The following is a 19,992-nucleotide window of genomic DNA, read 5'->3' as shown; positions in this document are numbered from 1 at the left end:
GAGCGGTCACACAAAGGCTAAAACATAAAACCCTTTTTCTTCTGGAAAATGTGAAGCTCATGTTTGTGGTGGCAGCTGATGGGCGCTCTTTTTTTTTTAGCTATTTACGAGGACTGTATTGGTGTTTGTTCTGTGCCGAATCATCATAGTTTGGACGTCTTGGTTCAGTGCATGAAGAGTCTACAGTCACACGCGGTCAGTATTCAGTATTTAACTGTTCGTTAACTACTATTAAAGAATAAACAGAAGAAGAAGAAGCAGATACATGTCCCGGAAATATCAGGATTTAAGAATTCAGGTTTCAAGCTTCGACTTTGGGAAACTAGCAGAAGGCTGTTAACTGAGGATCTGAGGATGTGAGCTGACTCGAACAGTGTCAACAGTTCTGCTTGTAGCCAGACCAGCACAGGCTTTAAAAGTGATCAGGATAGTCAGAGAACAAATTTGTACGGCATGTCGTCTGATATCAGTTTTTTAAGGTTGTCTCATTGAGCGCGCTGGAAGGCAGTGTCTCCTGTCAGACGGTCTTCGTCTTGCACTCTGTTAGTCACAATAAAGGTGACAGAAATAGTTGTCAATCCATCCATTGTCTGTACCGCTTTTACCGTTGGTGGTCGCATGGGACTGGAGCAGATCCCAGCTCCCATTGGGCGACAGGCAGAGTTCAACCCGAGACACGAGCATGTGTTTGGACTGTGGGAGGAAGCTGGAGAGAAGCCGCACATGCAAACTTCACACAGAGGGGATTTGAACCATGAGCCCTCCTCGCTGTGAGGCGACAGCGCCAACCACTCCACCACCATGCAGCCTTGAGATAGTTGTATTTTAGAAGAACAGAGTAAAAAAAAAAAGAAGGTAGTTCAAGCCCTGGCACCTTTCTCACCTCCGAGCTGCTGGCCAATCACAGCATGAGCGCGAACGTCAGATTAACGATTTAAGAAACGTGGAAAAGCGGCGGCAGATCATTCGATCCCCCAATCCAACGTCTCCGTTAGATAAGAGGTTTTTTTTTTTTTACAAAGCTATACTCAACCATCTGACAAGTACGTGTGATGGCTTCTCCTGGCAGCTCGGGGGTCGTTCGCTCACTGTGTCTTTCCAAGGCCGCGTGCATCGCAGCAAATGGGAGCGCGGCAGTGTGAAGTACAGTAGGTCAGTGATTGGCAGAGGAAGACAGCTAAAAAGGAAGTGAGAGCAGCTCCCCTCTTCCTGCTCTGCTGTGCTGGGGTCTGATAAAGCATGGAGCTTCACAGGGAAAGGAGGGATAATTGTACAGGTTCCAGAGCGTCAGCAAATCCATGAGGTCTATTTTTAGGAGGAATTATTTGTTTATTTAAAGTTCTCTCTCATAATAAGAAGATTTAAGAGCAGCAGACTTATGATTTTCAAATGATACACATCAATGGTATTGGGTGCTGCAGCTTTAGCACTTTGAAATCTCTTCAGATCTTCACTTCCTCGTGCATCCCAGTGCGAAGCCTCTTAGAAAGTTGTTGCAAAAAAAAAAGAACTGCAGCCTATGATTATCTAATTTCAATTTCTCTTTTTTCTGCTTCTCCCTCTTGTTCTCCCTCTCCCCCCCTTCTCCCCTTCTTTCTGCTCCTTCTCTTTGCAGTTTGACGTGTTGAAGTGCTTCTTAAGGTAAGAGAGAATCTCATTTTCCTCCATTGTCTTTTCCTCCTTGTGTACTTTCCTTCCCTCTGATTTTCAAAAGCGTAAAAACACAGCACGCCATCCGCACTTGGCACAGTATGTGTATCGAGAAACAATCTGCGTCCTCAACATTTATTTGGCTCTGAATCGTGCTCGCCGAAAAACAATCACATTGTGTTAAGATAACAAAGAGACACTCTGGGTAACAGTTCCCGAGGTAAAGCTAAGATTAGAAATGCACAGGACTGAAACAGCAGCCAACAGGACACGTGTCCTCCTATTAGTTAAAAAAAAAAAAAAAAACATTTAATGGAAAAGATATAAGATAAAGGCCAGACGAAAAAGATCTCTGCAGTGCACACAAAGAGAAATAATTCACCCTAAATCCTCTTCTGCTCTGTCTTAAAACTGTCCCCGCCTGTCACAGGCTTTTAGTCATAGCCGGGTCTGTGAGGGAAATCACTGCCTTGTTGTTCAAAAAAAAAAAAAAAAAAAAGCGACGCCGCTGTTATTGTTTATTTATGGATTACTGGTTTCAGCTTTAGTATATCTCAAACTTATTACTTTCTGCCTGGGATGCTGTGTAATATCAGCAGTCTCACAGTTCTTGAGGAAGAAAGTGTGATGTGCTACAGTGGCGTACAAACAGCACCCGACCTTGTCGAGGGGTCACACAGGGTGTGTTTGTAATATCTGACTGAGTGCAGCCTGCGCGTGGACACACTGTCAGGTGTGCTTTTGTTATTGAGTCAGTCCGACGATTTCACCTCAAAATAAGTCTTTGATTCATTTTAGTCTTCAGCTCAGGCAACAACTTCATCTAACTTCATTATCCTCCAACGTTTACTCTCTGATAACTGATCAATATAAGGAAGACTAACTCAGATATCAGCCTGTCTTTCATCTATGCTCGATCTTTGGATGGATGGATGATGGATGGATGGATGATGGATGGATGATGGATGGATGATGGATAAATGGATGATGAATGATGGATAGATGATGGATGGATGGATGATGGATGGATGGATGATGGATGGATGATGGATGGATGGATGATGGATGGATGGATGGTGGATGGATTGATGGATGATGGATAAATGGATGATGAATGATGGATGGATGGATGGATGGATGGATGGATGATGGATGGATAGATGATGGATGGATGGATGGATGGATGGATGATGGATGGATAGATGATGGATGATGGATGGATGGATAAATGGATGATGAATGATGGATGGATGATGGATGGATAGATGATGGATGGATGGATGGATGGATGGATGGATGATGGATGGATAGATGATGGATGGATGGATGATGGATGGATAGATGATGGATGGATGGATGATGGATGATGGATGGATGGATAAATGGATGATGGATGGATGGATGATGGATGGATGATGGATGGATGGATGATGGATGGATGGATAAATGGATGATGGATGGATGGATGATGGATGGATGGATAAATGGATGATGGATGGATGGATGGATGATGGATGATGGATGGATGGATGATGGATGGATGGATAAATGGATGATGGATGGATGGATGATGGATGGATGATGGATGGATGGATGGATGATGGATGGATGGATGGATGGATGATGGATGGATAAATGGATGATGGATGGATGGATGATGGATGGATAAATGGATGATGGATGGATGGATGGATGGATGATGGATGGATGATGGATGGATGATGGATGGATGGATGATGGATGGATGGATGATGGATGGATAAATGGATGATGGATGGATGGATGGATGGATGGATGATGGATGGATAAATGGATGATGGATGGATGGATGATGGATGGATGGATGGATGATGGATGGATAAATGGATGATGGATGGATGGATGGATGATGGATGGATAAATGGATGGATGATGGATGGATGATGGATGGATGGATGATGGATGGATGGATGATGGATGGATAAATGGATGATGGATGGATGGATGATGGATGGATGATGGATGGATGATGGATGGATAAATGGATGATGGATGGATGATGGATGGATGGATGATGGATGGATAAATGGATGATGGATGATGGATGGATGGATGGATGATGGATGGATGATGGATGGATGATGGATGGATGATGGATGGATAAATGGATGATGGATGGATAGATTGATGGATGGATGGATGGATGATGGATGGATGATGGATGGATGATGGATGGATGATGGATGGATAGATGGATGATGGATGGATTGATGGATGATGGATGGATGGATGGATGGATAAATGGATGATGGATGATGGATGATAGATGGATGATGGATGGATGATGGATGGATGGATGGATGATGGATGGATGATGGATGGATAAATGGATGATGGATGGATGATGGATGGATAGATGGATGATGGATGGATTGATGATAGAATGTTTTTAAATTTGAAAAATAGAGTTTTCATGTCACCTAACTTTAATCAACACTTTTTGAACACATTCTGAAGAAATGCGGCCCGGACACTAACAAAGTGTGATAAAGTTCTGGGAGGTTATGCATTTATAAAGATTTTCTTTCCTTGAACCTTGTTGGAGTTTGAAAGATTAAAGTTGAAATCCTTGTGATTGAAAAAAATCTGGCAAAAGAGTCATTTCAGAGATAGTTTCAATATGCAATAAAAAAAAAAAGGATTAAACAGCTTTAAAAAAGAAATGATCTGAAAAGAAATCGTTGACATAACTATGAATAATAAAGTCAGCCTGAAGCTGTCAACAGCTTGACCGGTGATGCACATGTCTAGACACAGGTCGTTGTTTACTCGATCCGGAGCTTTGTGTTAAACTCATGTTACTGAAGGTGATCTTCAAAATACGACTTCAAAAGTTTCCCCTCCCCTCCGAGTTGATCTTTTCTTGGTGGACAGGATGGAGCTCTGTCAGCGTGAGAGCTCACATCTGCCCAGTGGAAAGGTTCAGAGAGCTTGTGTCCACCATCAGATGTAAAACAAGAACAGACCGCACAGGGTCTGGGCCTCATCTGAACTGTGTGTTTTGTTATGTCGACTTGAAACCGAGCAGATAGCTGCCATAAATGATGCATTCTTTTTGTATTATTAGTGTCTGCAATCCATTCTTAATGAATAGAGCTCTCAGTGTTGAGTGTTGATTTATGTAGGATGATGGCATTGCGTGCAACTCGTCAAGTTTACATCATAAGGCATAACACTGTTTCAAAAGCCAATCAGCTTGAAGCGTAGTTAATGAAGACAGACACAAGTCGTGAAGTGCTTGAAGTGGGAGAGTGTAAGACTCCTGGAAAGGCTAACTCATCAGTAACATGCTATTTGACTGCAGAATATATCTGAAGGAATATCTGCGATTAAATTAGCCGATACCGATCATCAGTCGGCCGATGAATCAGTCCGTCTCTACCAGGAAGTTCTGCGTGCTCCAAACGGGTTTTCTTGGAGCTGGTTAATGATGTTAAAAAAAAAGCAGAGATAGCTGCACTCATTTGTGTTTCTCGGTTGAGTTATATTTAAAAAATAATGACGTTAAACAATTAATGAAGTAAAAAAAATGAGGGGCGACAGCAATAACAGAGAGTGTGTGTGTGTGTGTGTGTGTGTGTGTGTGTGGGGGGGGGGGGGGGGGTGTGAATGTGTTCAAACATTATGCCATATTCTAAGTTTGTTCTTCGTAGAAAAAGTGACAGCACGGCTCCGTATGTGGTTTGAAAGGTGTTAACATTTGACTTAAAGCATTATTAGACAAAAATATGGGCCCAACTTTAGTTTCAGCAAAGGTCCCAAAGAAATTCAAATTCAAAAAACTTTATTTATCCCTGGGGGGCAATTCAAGGGGTTGAACATGCATTTAAAACACAGCTTTAAATCACATGAGACTGCGAACATATTTAAAATAAGCACAACAGAATTGTGTTATAGAACAACAACACTAATAATTTGGCTCAGGACGGAGGCACTGCATTTAAATATGAAACCGTGCCACGTGTAAATATTGAGAAAAGGCTGTGAAACTGTAATTACGGCTGAATTTTATCCAAAGAACCCACACTTATCTGCGAGCTGAGGACAAGTGGAGAGTCGTGCCAATCCTCAGAAGAAGTTAAGACATAAAAAGCGGCACAATTGTAGCTACAAGGTTTTAACCAAACACAGATGCCATGTTTGCCTGCCCTTTAGTGTTTGTTTGCTTTGGTGCCCAAGGTTTTGCATCCCATTTGAACATTGCTGTTCGTGTGTGTGTGTGTGTGTGTGTGTGTGTGTGTGTGTGTGTGTGTGTGTGGGTGTACATCTTTAGTCCCTGTCTCTCTTCTTGTGTGTCTGCTTCCCAGTGTTTGGAGAGGGCTCTGTTGGGACTGTGTGTTGAGCCTCATTAGTGGTTAAGGTTTGGCTGGCCTGCTGCTACTGGAGACTCTCTCTGGGGCACAAAGTCATATGTTACTCTGCTGCTGGACCATCTGCCGCATTTGGCCCACACTTGAGACTTTGAGTTTGGTGTCTTTTTTTTTCGTCAACTTGCATCCATGGAACCAGCGGTAGAAGATAACTGGTACCAGTGTTTGACTGCAGTTGGGTCTCCAGTGTCCAAGTTCCGAGTACAAATCAGCAAAGCCAAATCCAAATTGAGTCCCAGTTACCTGGATCTAAGTCCTGGAGGCTGAGCTTGAAGAAAAGCCTATTTCTGTATTTATAAACACACAGAAAGCCCCTGAAATATTTCCACCAGATTATTGTGTTAAAACTCAAACAGCAAAAACTTACACAGCCTTTTTTGTGCCAGTCCCCTTCAAAATATCAGCGTGGACTTTGGACTGAGCTGATGTAAAAACACAGCAGTTGCATGTTTAGGAAATGTGGTTCGATATAATACTTTACGCTTTACGTCATTATTTTTTAATGCAAAGCAATCATAAGACTATCCCCCTTCATATGGACTGTCAGTCAAATATAAAAACTGCACTAAAGACTCCAGTCTGTTTTATGCCTTTAACAAAATGACAAAAGATCCCTGTTGTGAAACGTCTGTCTCCTTAGCGAGCTGCGTTATCATAAACTCGCCGGTCACATCTTCCCATCCATCACTCGCAGGCAGGTGGAGACGTAGTTTGTGCAACACAATTCCTCAATCTTACTCCAAAACTCTCACTTGAGAAGATAATGAACATCTGTGCCAGCTGCAAAGAAGAAGCATCTTTCTCTTTTTGTTCGCTGCGTCTCTGCTCGACACTCTGGAGAGTGATGATGATCCATGCAGCGCCCTCTGCTGGTGAAGGAGAACTGCTAGTGTAACTCAAATAAAAAGCTCATTTGACTGGTGAAAACATGTCGAAATATCGGCGCACATCTGCAATAAAATTAACCGATGGCGTTAGCCACATGCTAGGCTAATATCGGCTGATATTATCGGGTGGTCAATAATCATTTGGACTCGACTTAATATGCTTGTTTGTTAAAATTAGTTAAAAATTGTGCACAGTTCAAACAGTTGTCTGAGTTGTTCTGTGTTATAACCGTTCCTCCGTAGTTTTGTTTCGCGATGAGCTAATCAAGCTAATCAAGCTAACTTAACTGTGTTGCAGGAGGCTGCTGTGGCTTCTTTTTCTGCATTTCAGTACGTCTCATATCCAGTGCTTAAAAGTTTAGAAAGTGGGGCGAAGCGCTGATAAAACTGTATTGTGAAGAACGACCTCGGAAAGATCTGCATCATTAACCCGACTTGGTGGGATGTTTACAACGTCTATACACAACTTAAGTTGTTTAATGTGTAGAGTGGGCGATAACAAACTCGGCTAAAGTGTTAGCTTTAATAGCAGCGCTCAGCTGGAGAAAGGTTAATTATCACATCCTGTTGCTGACAGACAGGACACCGCCTCCTGTCAAGCACACACACACACACACACACACACACACACACACATGCAGACCATCAAACAAAACTGTGCGAGTGTGTGCTTGCCTTTTAATGGCGTAATCTAGCGTCTGTTTGTCCTCATTTACTCCATCACCTGGTGGTTATTTCTTTTCTCCTCCACTCATTTCCTCTCCCCCTCTCTCCTTTTCTCTCCGATCGCCCATATTCACATTATATCACTCTTCATTCATGGAGATTTAAAAAAAAAAAAATAAATAAAAAAATCCCCTTTGGTGCATGTTTCCTCGCTTTGATACGACGTGTGAATTGGGCAGGTTTTTGTTATCACATCTCTTGAAATCCAGCAAATGAAGTGACGGATGAGTGGACGGAGGTGTGAAGCGGTGAACCTTTAGAAAACGATTGCTGCTCTGTTGTCTGGAAGATGACAAACCATTTAGAGCGGGGGGAAAAAAATCCCCCCAAAAACAACAACAACATGAAAGTGACAGCTGTAAAAGGAAAGAACCAGAAAAGACATGGTGGAATGTCTTCTCCCAACGTCAGGTCATGAACCCTTTCAAAATAGGTCTACTTTCTTTTCATGTCACTCCCCACTTTATCTTTCTCCTCAAACATTCCCATCTCCTCCCCCTCTTAGTTCTTCCTTTTCCTCTTATCCTCTGACTTTGCGCACATCCACCCCCTATGTGTGCTGTCTCCTATACACCTCCTCTCTCTCTCTCTCTCTCTCTCTCTCTCTCTCTCTCTCTCCATCATAATTTCATTGCCAGTCTAGACAGCTTCTGCAGCAGGTGCCGAGGCCGTGAGAGGTAAGGGGAAAAATAGGGTGAGAAGTAGTGAGGGAGGAAAGGAGCCAAGGGGATAAGGAAGAGCTGAGCGAGAACAGAGAGAGATTAATAGATCAAGCGGGGAGGCGTATGATGAAAGTTTAGAAGAGTATGGAGAGAAGAGGAGAGGAAATGAAAGGAAGGGAGAAGGGAGGGGTCAGGTTAAGGTAGGATTGAGAGGCAGAGAGGAAGGAGGGAGGGTGAGGGGGGAGGGAGGGTCGGTGGGAGGCAGAGATCTGAGTAAATCAGGTGGGCGCTATGGGGAGAGGTGAGGTGCGGAAGAAGAAGCTATTTTAATGCAGGGGAGGAATCAGGTGCTGGAAGGTGAGCAGAGACGGAAGTGAGAGAGAAAAGGCGAGGAGGCGACAAGGAGGTGTGGTGCGGAGGAGCGAATGAAGTGAGGAGACGTAAGAGGAGGAGAAAAAAGGTGGGAAAAAGAAGGGTGGATGGAAGGATGGATGGTTAGGGTAAGTGCCGAGGAGAGGACAGGAGCTGTGTTGTTGTGTTTTTTACGGGAGGACACGGGCTGCGAGGAAGTGAGGTGGGTAATAAGGCCATATCTCATTCCTGCGGAGCAGCCTCTATCCTATTAGTGACTACCTCTCGCCGGATGACTTATATGCACCTCGTTTTTCACCAACACTCTGACAGGAGATGCTTGGGAAAAAAAAAAACACACATACACACACACACACAGTCAAACTCAAACACACTCAGCTGAGAGTTCATGCAGCCGTAGGAGTGATGACAGGAGAAATCTGCTCCGCCTTCCTGATGTGAAGGGAAAGCACCATCAAGTGCAGGAAAAAATGACAAGCTCACGAGCAAGCGTTCGATACCACGATGGAAACGACGTGGGTTTCAGGTCATTTACATAACACGACTCGGACCCCAAGGACACAAATCACCTCAGGGATGTAATCAAATACTCTTTATTGGACAGATTTTACATTCAAAACATGAAATCACTAAATGTTTTCACCATTAAAACCATCAAATCGATCCCAGTCTATTTACCGATGGAGCCCGTTTCAAGCAGGACAGGAAGTCAGACCCTAACCCTAACGCACAGAGCATCCTGTTGATTTCAAAATAAAACTCAATAGACAGAATCACAATCATATTTTCCAACACTTTTTTAACATGACATCAAAACAGGCACCGGATGAACAACAATTGATTGGTGAGCCATGACCCTCCATCGGAGGTTCCTCATTGGCCGCCTTGTTCCTGCAGGTTTGCCTCTATGACCAGCAAACACTTCTCTGCGTTCCTCCTCGTGCCGACTGCGAGGCAGCGAGACCGAGGGGGGATGTTTGATCGAACGACCAATCAGAGAGGTCAAAATATTTTCTTTTTTATCTGATCATCTGTAACCTTCACTAAGTGCAACGTCACCGCCCGACACTGCTAAGAAAAGAAAGAACTGCGTGAACCAGATTTGGGTTCAGAAGGGAATGTTGGACTTCTTTCAGGATGGTCTGAAATCCGATCTCTAACATTTATAAGCAGCTCTTCAAAAGCTTTACAGGCCTGAGCGTGGAAGCAGATCATGTTCTGTTCAGCCAACAGCCTTGTACACTTACAGTCGCTGTCTGAGTGCTGTATAATCAGTCGCTCCAGGGAATTTTCTAATTGCAAGATATTTAACAAAATCCCCTTCTATCTTGCAAGAGTCTGCAGTTTGGACCAGTCCCACACTTTTACTTCATTAACCCTCCCTAAATCCTTTAAATATTTCCAAAACACAGCCTTTGTGTCAGACGAGTCAAATCAAAGAAGTGTGCCGTGCGTTTGGAATCATTTTTCCCAGTTTAAAGCGTTATGAGGGGAAGAACAGCCGAGCTAATTGTCTCATAGTTTCACATCAAAGCTGGCAGGGAATCATTTTAGTGAAAAACTCAGGGAGGATTAAAGGACAAAGAAACAACACTCTTGCAAAAAAAAAAAATAGATGTATTCAATCTTGTCTTGTCCTTTTAAAGTGAAAGTTCATTTGTGCTTTTGTAATTTATCGTCTCCACGGTGACATTTTCTCCAGAGACTGAAGAACTGACCCGACAGACTCCTCAGCCGCCGCCGTCGTCAGAGTGACCCCGGGCGACTAATGGTTCATGAAAGGAGGGATATGAGAATCTATTCCAATAATTTGAGCCATTTTAATTAAACTTGTGCATATTTTTTTTTTCTCTCTGTGAAGAATTTGGGGCAGCTGTATCAGCACGAGGGGGGGGTTAGAGAAAGAGAAAGAGAAAATGGGTCACTTTGGCAGAGGGACGGGGAGGCTTCATTAGGAAGCCCATTGCAGTCGCTCCGTGGCCCATTCTCATTCTGCTCCAGCATACTCAGCCTGCACCCGAGGGATTCAGCAACAGCACCCTTACATTTGTGACCTCGTCTAAAGGAAGGAATAAGCAGGCGTCAGGTCGCGCCGGTCTCACCTCGATGACACTCTTGCCACCTTTCTCTATTTATTCTGCTTAAATTAACGCTCCGACTCAGAGAGATAAATGTCAGGTGTTTCTTACCCAGAACTTCGCAGGCTTGAGTGAGAAAACCAGCCCGACTCGTCGTCTCCTGTGAGACAGTGAGGATGTTTGCACTGAGGAAAATCTGCCAGCGCCGTGTGATTGTGTCTTTCAAAGATGATAACGTTGTCAACATGCCTTTAGTGAAGGACTTTTCTTCCAACATGGATTTGAACAGTCAGACTTACACTAATTAAATATCCACAACAACCACGTTTCCTGCAATAACGCCATTTTAATCATTATATTAACAGTTGTTGTATTTCCCAGAAGTCCTAATCCGACATGCATCCACACATATGACTTGACTCTGCACCTCTGTCCCGTTAGTTTGTTTATCTCAGGATCCGGACTCACTCTGATCTCGTCTTCTCCTTCTAATCGAGTTCATTTCACATGTTTGTTGTGATCCTTAGAAAGTAACTCATCAAACAGGGTAGTTGTTCGTCCATAAATGTGTCAAAATCTCAAGAAAAACTTTATTCTCAATGTATAAATTTTTTTTACTGATCACCACAGGAAAACTGAATAAAATAAACTGTATTGACTCAATACCCACCAAAGAAAATCGACAAGATGACATCGGCCGATATTAGCAAATCAAGTAAATATCTGATTGGCTAATTTTTTCACTAATTTATTCACCAGTCGAATAGCATTTCATTTGGGAGCTAGCATTTCTCTTTCACCAGCAGAGGGCGCTATGTGGACTAGCATCATCACCCTCCAGAATCACGCACGTTCATTCACAGTTACTTTCCTGTTTAGTGACCATCTTGTCTTCTTTATACAATATATCATTTCCACAAGTGTTTGATAAGTGCTTTCAGGAAACAACACAATAAATGAGATAAATTCATCTTTACAAATCAAAAGTCACTGAATCGGTATCTGCCCCGAAAATCTCATATCGGTCGAGCCCTGATATCAACGTCTGTCCGTTTTGGGCTTCTGTTGTATTTTTCAGTTCTGTATTGCATCAATACATTTTGTTTTGTCAATATTGTGATTTAGATCAGAAAAGAAAGAAACAATGTTTTTCCTTTTTTTTCCCACAATCATACATTTAAAGTTTAAATGTTCTGTCGTTTAGAAGTTTTTGTTTTATCATTGTATGATACATTTATTTGCCCCGCTCACATGACTCCATGAGTTAAAATGCTACGCTAATGATGCTAATGATGATGCTAATGATACGCTAATAGCGTAGGTCTAATAAGTCATTGTCATCAAACTAAAAGAGAAAACAAGACAAACCCTAATCCAACAGAATATCACGTCTTCTATTCCAAGCTTTTGAGAAAACATTTGCAAGCTTGAACACATCACATTTAAAAAGCCCTTACTGTTTTTGCACATTTTAGAAATACAGTTCCCTAAAAATTCTCTAAAATAAAGTATTAAAACCTGAAAGAAACGTTTGTTTGTTTTTTACAGTGCGAGCGGTTGGAAGTGCTCAGAGCCTCGTCAAAGTCCCTCCACTCTCGAAGCACGTCTCCCCTCCCTACATCTCATTTGCTCTCACTCATTTGCTTTAAAATTCTCCTTATCCCCACACCACAGAGCCCTCGTTCATTTTTCTCCACTCGTCGACGCTCTCTTTCATGTCTATTGCTCCCTCACTCATTCGTCTCTCGGCCCCTGGGCGCACTAGTATCTAATATGTCTTTAAAAGTAGGACACCGCTGAGTAATTTGTTGCACCTAACAAATGATAATTCAGAATTGTCACCGTATATATATCCATGACTGAGGGGGCCACCCCGAGCACACGATAGCATCTGCTGCTCTGCAGAACAGTCATTGTGATTTTTCTCGCCATTCGTGTCGTGTTAAGAAGCGTTCAGAATATAGGATTAAATCACAAAGACGACACAGCCGTTCACAGCTGGAGGTTTTTGTTTTGGCTCTGTCATGACACTTCCACCTCACAGAGTTAAGTGTGTAGGGGGGGGTTGCACGTCAGGCGGTTATGTTGCACGCCCCCCTTGTCGGCTGTAGTCTTTGCTGCGGCGGCTGTGGGTTCGAATCTGGCCTGCACGTCATCCCTCCACTGTTTCCTCCCTGCGTCTTCAGTCTCTCTTCAGCTGTCCTGTCTAACAAAGTCAAAAAGACTTAAAATAAGAATTTGGTCTGTTGCAGCCAGTCTGCTTAGAGAGTGACTGATTTGACTTTTGAGGAAGTCATTAAGAAATACATTCGTACGTATGAGGAGTTTGTGGAGGCTATCATAGGTCAAATCTCCTCTGTCTTTACAGCTTTGTGTCTGTCTCTGTGCTCATGCTCCGGCATGTTAAACAGATCCTTTCCCCTCTGCCTCGTAGTGTCCTGTCTAATCTAAGGACTCACCTGTGAGATGTCTGAGGACTTTTGACAGCAGCCTCTGGTTTGGGAAAAAGAAGCCAACGAAAAAAGAGCAAAAAAAAAAGCCCCAGCAGTTCCAAGAGGGTCCCACTTGAAGCGTGCTGCAAGAGCCAAGAAATCTCCTTTAGGTCCCATTTTCAAACTCCAAAATATTCAGCCGGGTTCAAAAAACTCATTTGGTATTAATAGCTCATTTCTTTATTGGTGCATGCTGTAATAATTCATTTAAAGTGTTATTGATTCATTCAGACAGTCGAATGATTAGGGGTGCAGATGGCCTAGTGGTTAGCTTGCGCCCTACTGAGGATAAAGGGGTTCAAGTCCAAGCTGTGGCTCCTTTCCTGCATGTATTCCTCAATCTGCCTCCTCAATCGACGGCTCGCCACTGTCCTGTCAAGTAAACGCTAAAATAATTCCATGACTATTGGTCTGAGTGATTTGACTGACAGGTGGGCCTTGACCTTGTAGCTGTTTGCCAGAGGGCTTAAGTCCCGCCTTGACTCCGCCTCTTTGACTGTTTCTGGATGTATCGTAAATCGCGTGGCGTCTTGCATCACAAATAGACGACATGCACTTCCTTTTTTTTTTTTTTTTGAATAGATGCCAGTTGAGCTGATGATTTTCATGAACTCACATCAGAAATATCTGGCTTGTGGCTGCACACTTTTGATTTGCCTTCATGGGATTTACATGAACGTCTCCTCGTGTCCCAGACGGCTGCCGTCTCGAGCTTTCCAAACTCTTTCACCTTTCTGATTAAACTTTCAGAGCACTCACAGTTTGCCTCATTGTGCCGTAAATTGCACTTATGTACTCAGAAAAAAGCATTTGTAAATACAGGGGAGAGATAATTGAGACAAAGCTCTCCTGCTGGTTGGCTGAGTGAATAACAGCGTTCTCCTTCAGATACGAGCGACGGATAAACGTCTGCTGAAGAATCTCAATCGAGGCCGAAGATGTGAAACTTAAAACCCATACTGATGAATTCAGCACCATTTGGTATGTTAAACCGAGACGTGCAACACACTGGAGCATTGTAATCCGGCTCAAACTTCGGGATACAGCCACACTTATGCTACTCGAGGTATTAACAGCAGTGATTATTTTATTTAGTTAAGGATTAAAGAATGACTTGGGTTTCTATCCTCTCTTCTGTTATCTCACTGTGTGTCACGCTCGACTTGTTGGATGAGCACGCACAGGCGACAGCCATGTTGATAATCCTCGCTCCTCTGCAGGTGTTTTATGGTCTTAACAAGAGGTCGAGAGCAGGAGGTGACTTTTTGAAGAGTTCATCGTGCATGTAGCCTCTCAAAGTGCTTCGTCATCCTTGCAGGGGCCTGATAAGAGGTCTGCTTCTTAAACATCAGACACACGCATGCACAAGCTGTAAACAAGCTGGAGTTGTTTACCCAGAACTGTGTCATGTCGCTCTGAGGGGTCCCCGTTGCCAACTTGACCTGCAGTAACCTCCTTAAAATTCTGGGCAAAGCTTCAGCGCTGCACACGCCTCTCGAAAGAGTAAACAAGTTTACGAAGCTCGGACAGAATTTATCCAGAAAAAAAAAAATAAAAAATCCCATGGCTGACGTGCATGTGATCTTCAACATTTCATGTTTCATTTCCGCTGTGATGAGGGAAGTCGCAGCTTGTGTCTGTAGTTCTCTGGAGACGGCGTTAGTAGGGAAGCATGTCAGTGTTATGCACGGCCCGGCTCTCTGACTTTATTCAAAGTGGGGCCTTATGAGACGAGCCCTCTGATGGCCTGCTTACCCACTTGCATCGATGATGAGTCCAGCTGACAGAAACTAAAAGGCGACGGTCTCACTCATGCTGAGTGAAGCCAAACCAAAGTCGGGCGGGGTTCCTCTGAGCTGCACTGGTTAGGGTTAGACATCAAAAATTATCTGGGCCGTCGCTGTGCAGGTCATCGCTGTGCAGAAATAGGAGTGAAGAGGCGCTTAAGTGACCTACATAATATTCGTGACTCATTTCCAGCGCTAATAGAAACCTTTTAGGTGATGTCCAGACACGCCAACAAGAGCTGAGTCCCCTTTTTAAAAAATGCACTACCTACATTTTGACTCTCACTGAATCGTTGCTTCAGCGATCAACATAAAAGAGAATCAAGGCTGCTCTGAAGCTCTCCCGTGGGAGTCCTCGCAGAGATCCAGAGCAGCTGAAAGGGTTCGCAAACAGACTTTCCACCATGGGTGTCACTTTATCACACACAAGAATCAGGGGAGAAAACCACGAGGGGTAGGGGAATTACCGCGTCCAATGAAACGGGATAAACATATCTAGTCCCGGCTTATTGAGCAAACCCTGTAAACCCCCCCCCCAAAAAAAAGATTGCTGGAGCTTTCCAAACTCTCTCCCTCTTCCGTGCGAGGCTGCCGAGGCTTTAATTACTTCTGCTGGGCCAGCGTAGGTGAAGCGCATTCTCACTAACAAGGTGGTTTCCAACCAGGGAGCCGTGAAACACCAACAGGAAAACAACATGATGGGAGAGGAAAACTGGTTCCTCCAAACAGAGGGGTAAACCGGTGCTTATAATAACCCCACCATCCAACTGATGTCAGCAGCCATTGTTACAGAAAAGAAACTCATTCCTCTCCCAGGAATTCAGGGAGGTACGTGTCATCAGCTGACAATACGGTGTGAACCAGTTTTCACACGCGGCGCACGTACGTGTGCCACGGTGGACACATGTGCAAGCCTTTAAATGTATCACACGTGTGTGAGAGAGAGAGAGAGAGAGAGAGAGAGTGGAGGGTACAGCAGAGACACCGACTCTCACGTGAACTGAACCGGAACCATCGGGGGGGGGGAAAAAACAACAATAAAAAGAACTGTCCTAGTTTTTGTTTGTGTTTTAATCAATCCAGATCTTTACATCATCGGATCAGGCAGTTAATGTATGCTGCCATCATCGTCTCTGCCCTTATTTAGTAAGTCGGTCAGCAGCACACGCAGCAGCTGTGGTGTAACAGCACAGACTAGTGGAGAACCAGTGTTATGACAGCTCCAGATGCCTCTGACAGACTCACCTCAATTCTCTCTCTCTCTTTTTTTTTAAACAGCAGTAGTAGGCCTACAGTGTACACGGTGTAGTCGTGTGTCGTCATGTGAAAGAGAAATAAGAAGATAAAAAAACATGGGCTGTGTTTGAACGGCTCCACGTGCATATTCTAGATGAAAAGGTGCAAAATAAACGTGGAGTAGCTGATTGATTTTCCTGCTGAGCGTCATTTTGTTTCAGGCATCAAAGTTCAACACAGGACGTATTTCAGACCCAAAATAACTCCATCCGCCCCACGTCCCCTGAGACGCCATCCTGATGTCACTCCACCGGAGAAGTGATTTCTCTATTTTGCTTCCTCTCTCTCTCTCTCTCTCTCTCTCTCTGTCTGCGCTCTGATGCACTCCTTAAATGGCATAAGAATTCAGGATAACAGTGCAGTGCAATGAAATTTAAAAAAAAAACAAAGATAATATCTGGATATGTGTGTTTGTATGCACACAGTCCTCACTTTTTTTCCTTCCATTTGGAACGACTCTGTGCCAGTATCACACGTTGTCCTTGTGCGACCCCTTTTACCCGTCAGTGTGTGTGTGTGTGTGTGTGTGTGTGTGTGTGTGTGTGTGTGTGTGTGTGTGTGTGTGTGTGTGTGTGTGTGTGTGTGTGTGTGTGTGTGTGTGTGTGTGTGTGTGTGTGTGTGTGTGCTCATTTTACCGAGGCGTGCATGCTTTTTCCCACTCTTGGTTTTCTCAGGCCCTCATCCCCTCACAGCCTGCACAGCTCCTAAGTATAGCTGGCACGGAAGCTTCAAAAGCCTTAAAAGCCCTCGGTGTAGGGAGGAGCCGAACCGGGGATCTCCGTGTGACCTTAACTATTACTGCACATTACTTGTTTGTATGTCAAAGTGTTTGATCTGCGGAGCTGCAATGTGAATACATAAACACAAACACAAGGAACCCAGTGAAAAGAAAGAGCTTTAAAAGCAGCGAGTTCTGAGAGGCTAATGCTCCTTCCTAATCCCTTTCCTATCTCTCCTCTTCCCTTCCCTCCTTCTCTCTCTCTCGCAGGAGAATTCTGGGGAGATTTCTTACTCTTTCGTTCTTCAAGGATGAAGCAGAACAGTGGACCTGTGTACTGAAGCAGGTACGTTTCTGAACATCATGATGACCTTCACCCCCCCCCCCCCCCCCACACACACACACACACCCCACCTATGATCTAATCTGGGTCAGATTTGTGTATGATTTATGCGGCTAAAAGGCCCTTCCATGTCTGCTGAGAAAAACACGAGAGCGGGAGTTTAAAAAGGACAAAGAAAAAGGGGGGATGGATGTTGCATCTGAGGAGGAGAGAGAAGTGCAGAGACAGAGAGAGAGAGAGGGGCGTCCTCGGGGACAGACAGAGCGAGTGAAGACACAGTCGACAGGATGAACGACAGGATGAAAGTTTAACCAAACATCAGCTCCCCGCAGGAGCGGGCCGAATGTGCTGCCGTCACAGTGGACAGATGGGGGGGGGAAGACATGCAAAGAGACAGACGGGCAGACAGGACGAGAGAGAGCGGCGATCCCCAGCTGTTTTTAAAAACGCTGCCTCTGATACATTATTGAATATGCAGCTCTCCAACGCATCGCTGAGCTTTCCTCTCATGTTAGCGCTCAAGTTGGCATAGCGTCACCGTTCTAAATATAAAGCATTCGCTCACTCCTCTTTGGTTTGTTCAAAGATGCAGAGGCTGCATGTAGGCTGTGTGTGTGTGTGTGTGTGTGTGTGTGTGTGTGTGTGTGTGACTCTGAGAGGCACTTTCCCTTTTCCTCATACCGGCTGGAGTTTCAGTTAGAGTGGAGTTAGTGTGTGTGTGACTCAATTTTGGAAGTAAGCCTCGGCGAACTTGCCAGAAACAAAAAAAAAAGAAAAAAGATTTCATCAAAGTCTTTGAAAGTAGCGTCAGATGATGCGTGGAGGGGGCTGAAGAGAGCAGACTGCTTCACTGGGAGTCGCATGTTGGTGTACAGTGAAGGAAGTGAGATGTTACTGAGGGGATTGATTTTTGGATCAGACTGCATGTGAAGCTCTGCAGGTCAGTGAAGTGCAAGCAATAACTCAGTTTAACCCCCCCCCCCCCCCTTTCACAGCTTAATAAAGCAGATTTCGGTCGAGGTCAGTGTCCTCAGACTCCGTGCAGTACCAGCTCTGGCCTACAGGTGGCAGCAGAGCAACATACCCAGCAGGCATGTTCCTGTAGCAGACGAGATTGGCCCATTTTACCGGCACGTCCCCTTGTAGGCCTCTCTCCATTTATCTCCCTGTCTCATCCAAGACAGCTTTTCAAGCAAATGATTCCTCGCCGCCAAGAAAGAACCGTGTAAAAATAACAATCAATATTAAACCCCTTTGTGTTCATAGATCAGTGTGTGCAGACGCTTCAAACTCACTTCAAACTCACATCTCTTGATTTCAGCTCCCACTTTCCAGACTTCCTGCTCCAGGATGAACCATGAGCAAAGGTAAGGAACCTCCCTTGGACTTTGTTTTGCCATGCGTGCCTTTGCAGGAGTGACGTGTGTGCTGGAGAGGATTCATGGACACCTGGGTCTCCGTGCCGCTTGCTGCTGGGTGTGTGTGTGTGTGTGTGTGTGTGTGTGTGTTTCTGCTCTCTGACAGATGTTGTAACGACATGATAAGCCCTCTGGCTGCCAGCGCCACTGTGTGAGGTTTCCATAGTGACTGTGTTGAGTGTTGGGGAGGCCAGAGTGGAGTATGAGGGTGCTGAGCATGAACAGAGGGGGTGGAATAGGAAATGAAGTGCTCGGTGCCTCCGGCCTGTGTGTGTGTGTGTGTGTGTGTGTTTCTGTTTTTCATGCACACGTGTGGGTGTGTTTGTGGGACGTTTATGTCTGTTTGTTTGTGTCTTTCCACAAAGAGCGTGGAATTGAAGAGACACTCATCTGTGTAATTGGGAATTTGATCAAGATAACGCACTCGCACTCACAGTTTATCATGTAGACACACACACACACACACACACACACAGCTAGTCTGCGTAGGAGCTACAGAGACGGGGGTGATGGCTGCAGCGTGGGCTGAGGGTAACCTCCTCCGCCTCACAGACTAACACCGTGAGTGGGTCGCTCTCCGTATCACTTATCACTTAAATTGCTGCGTCAATGGAGCTGTTGTGCAAACTGGTCGAAGCAGGAGAACTGCCCTCTGCTGTTGGGAGCAGAGAGAATTAAAAGCACCATGCAGCTCCAGGAACAAGGCTCAGAGTTATGTCTCTGATCATTTTGAGACGCCGTTCTCCGGAAGACTTTCGAGTATCTGTGTATGCAGATGGACATCTTTCCCATGGTTCACAAAGATGAAGCCAAAATCCTTCCGTTATGGGCACGTTTGACACCGATGACAAAAACACAACGGTGCTGTGGAGACAGAATTTCCCCAAGAGGACAATAAAGTCAATTCAACTATTTTTAATTTATTGATGAAAATGTCAAAAATACTGGTCGAGTCCACAGCAGAAAGTCGACTTGAGTCACTCGTGTTGGTGTTTGATACGTTTCCTCTGAAAATGTCTCAATGTCTAATCTTCTGCGTAATCGGCTAATCTGGTGCACACAGCGACACAGGAGCTGCGTTTGTGAACAGAGCTGTCAAATATGGCTTTCTTGAAGTTGAAATAAAATAAAAGTTTGTTTTTTTAAGCACGTTA

General features: G+C 44.4%; 1 protein-coding gene across 1 annotated transcript in view; it reads left to right on the top strand.

The window, feature by feature from the left end:
* Nucleotides 1–19,992, top strand: part of ptprdb (protein tyrosine phosphatase receptor type Db) — a 171,875-nt gene that overhangs the window by 32,333 nt on the left and 119,550 nt on the right. Inside the window, 3 exon segments of the mRNA XM_079336999.1 lie at nt 1,616–1,641; nt 17,348–17,423; nt 18,742–18,787. The gene's annotated coding sequence lies outside the window, so the exon portion shown is untranslated.

Source organism: Symphodus melops (assembly GCF_947650265.1).
Source record: "Symphodus melops genome assembly, chromosome: 2".
Taxonomy (NCBI): Eukaryota; Metazoa; Chordata; class Actinopteri; order Labriformes; family Labridae; genus Symphodus; species Symphodus melops.
Note: the sequence above shows the minus strand (reverse complement) of the source record. Positions and strands in the feature narration are given on the sequence as shown.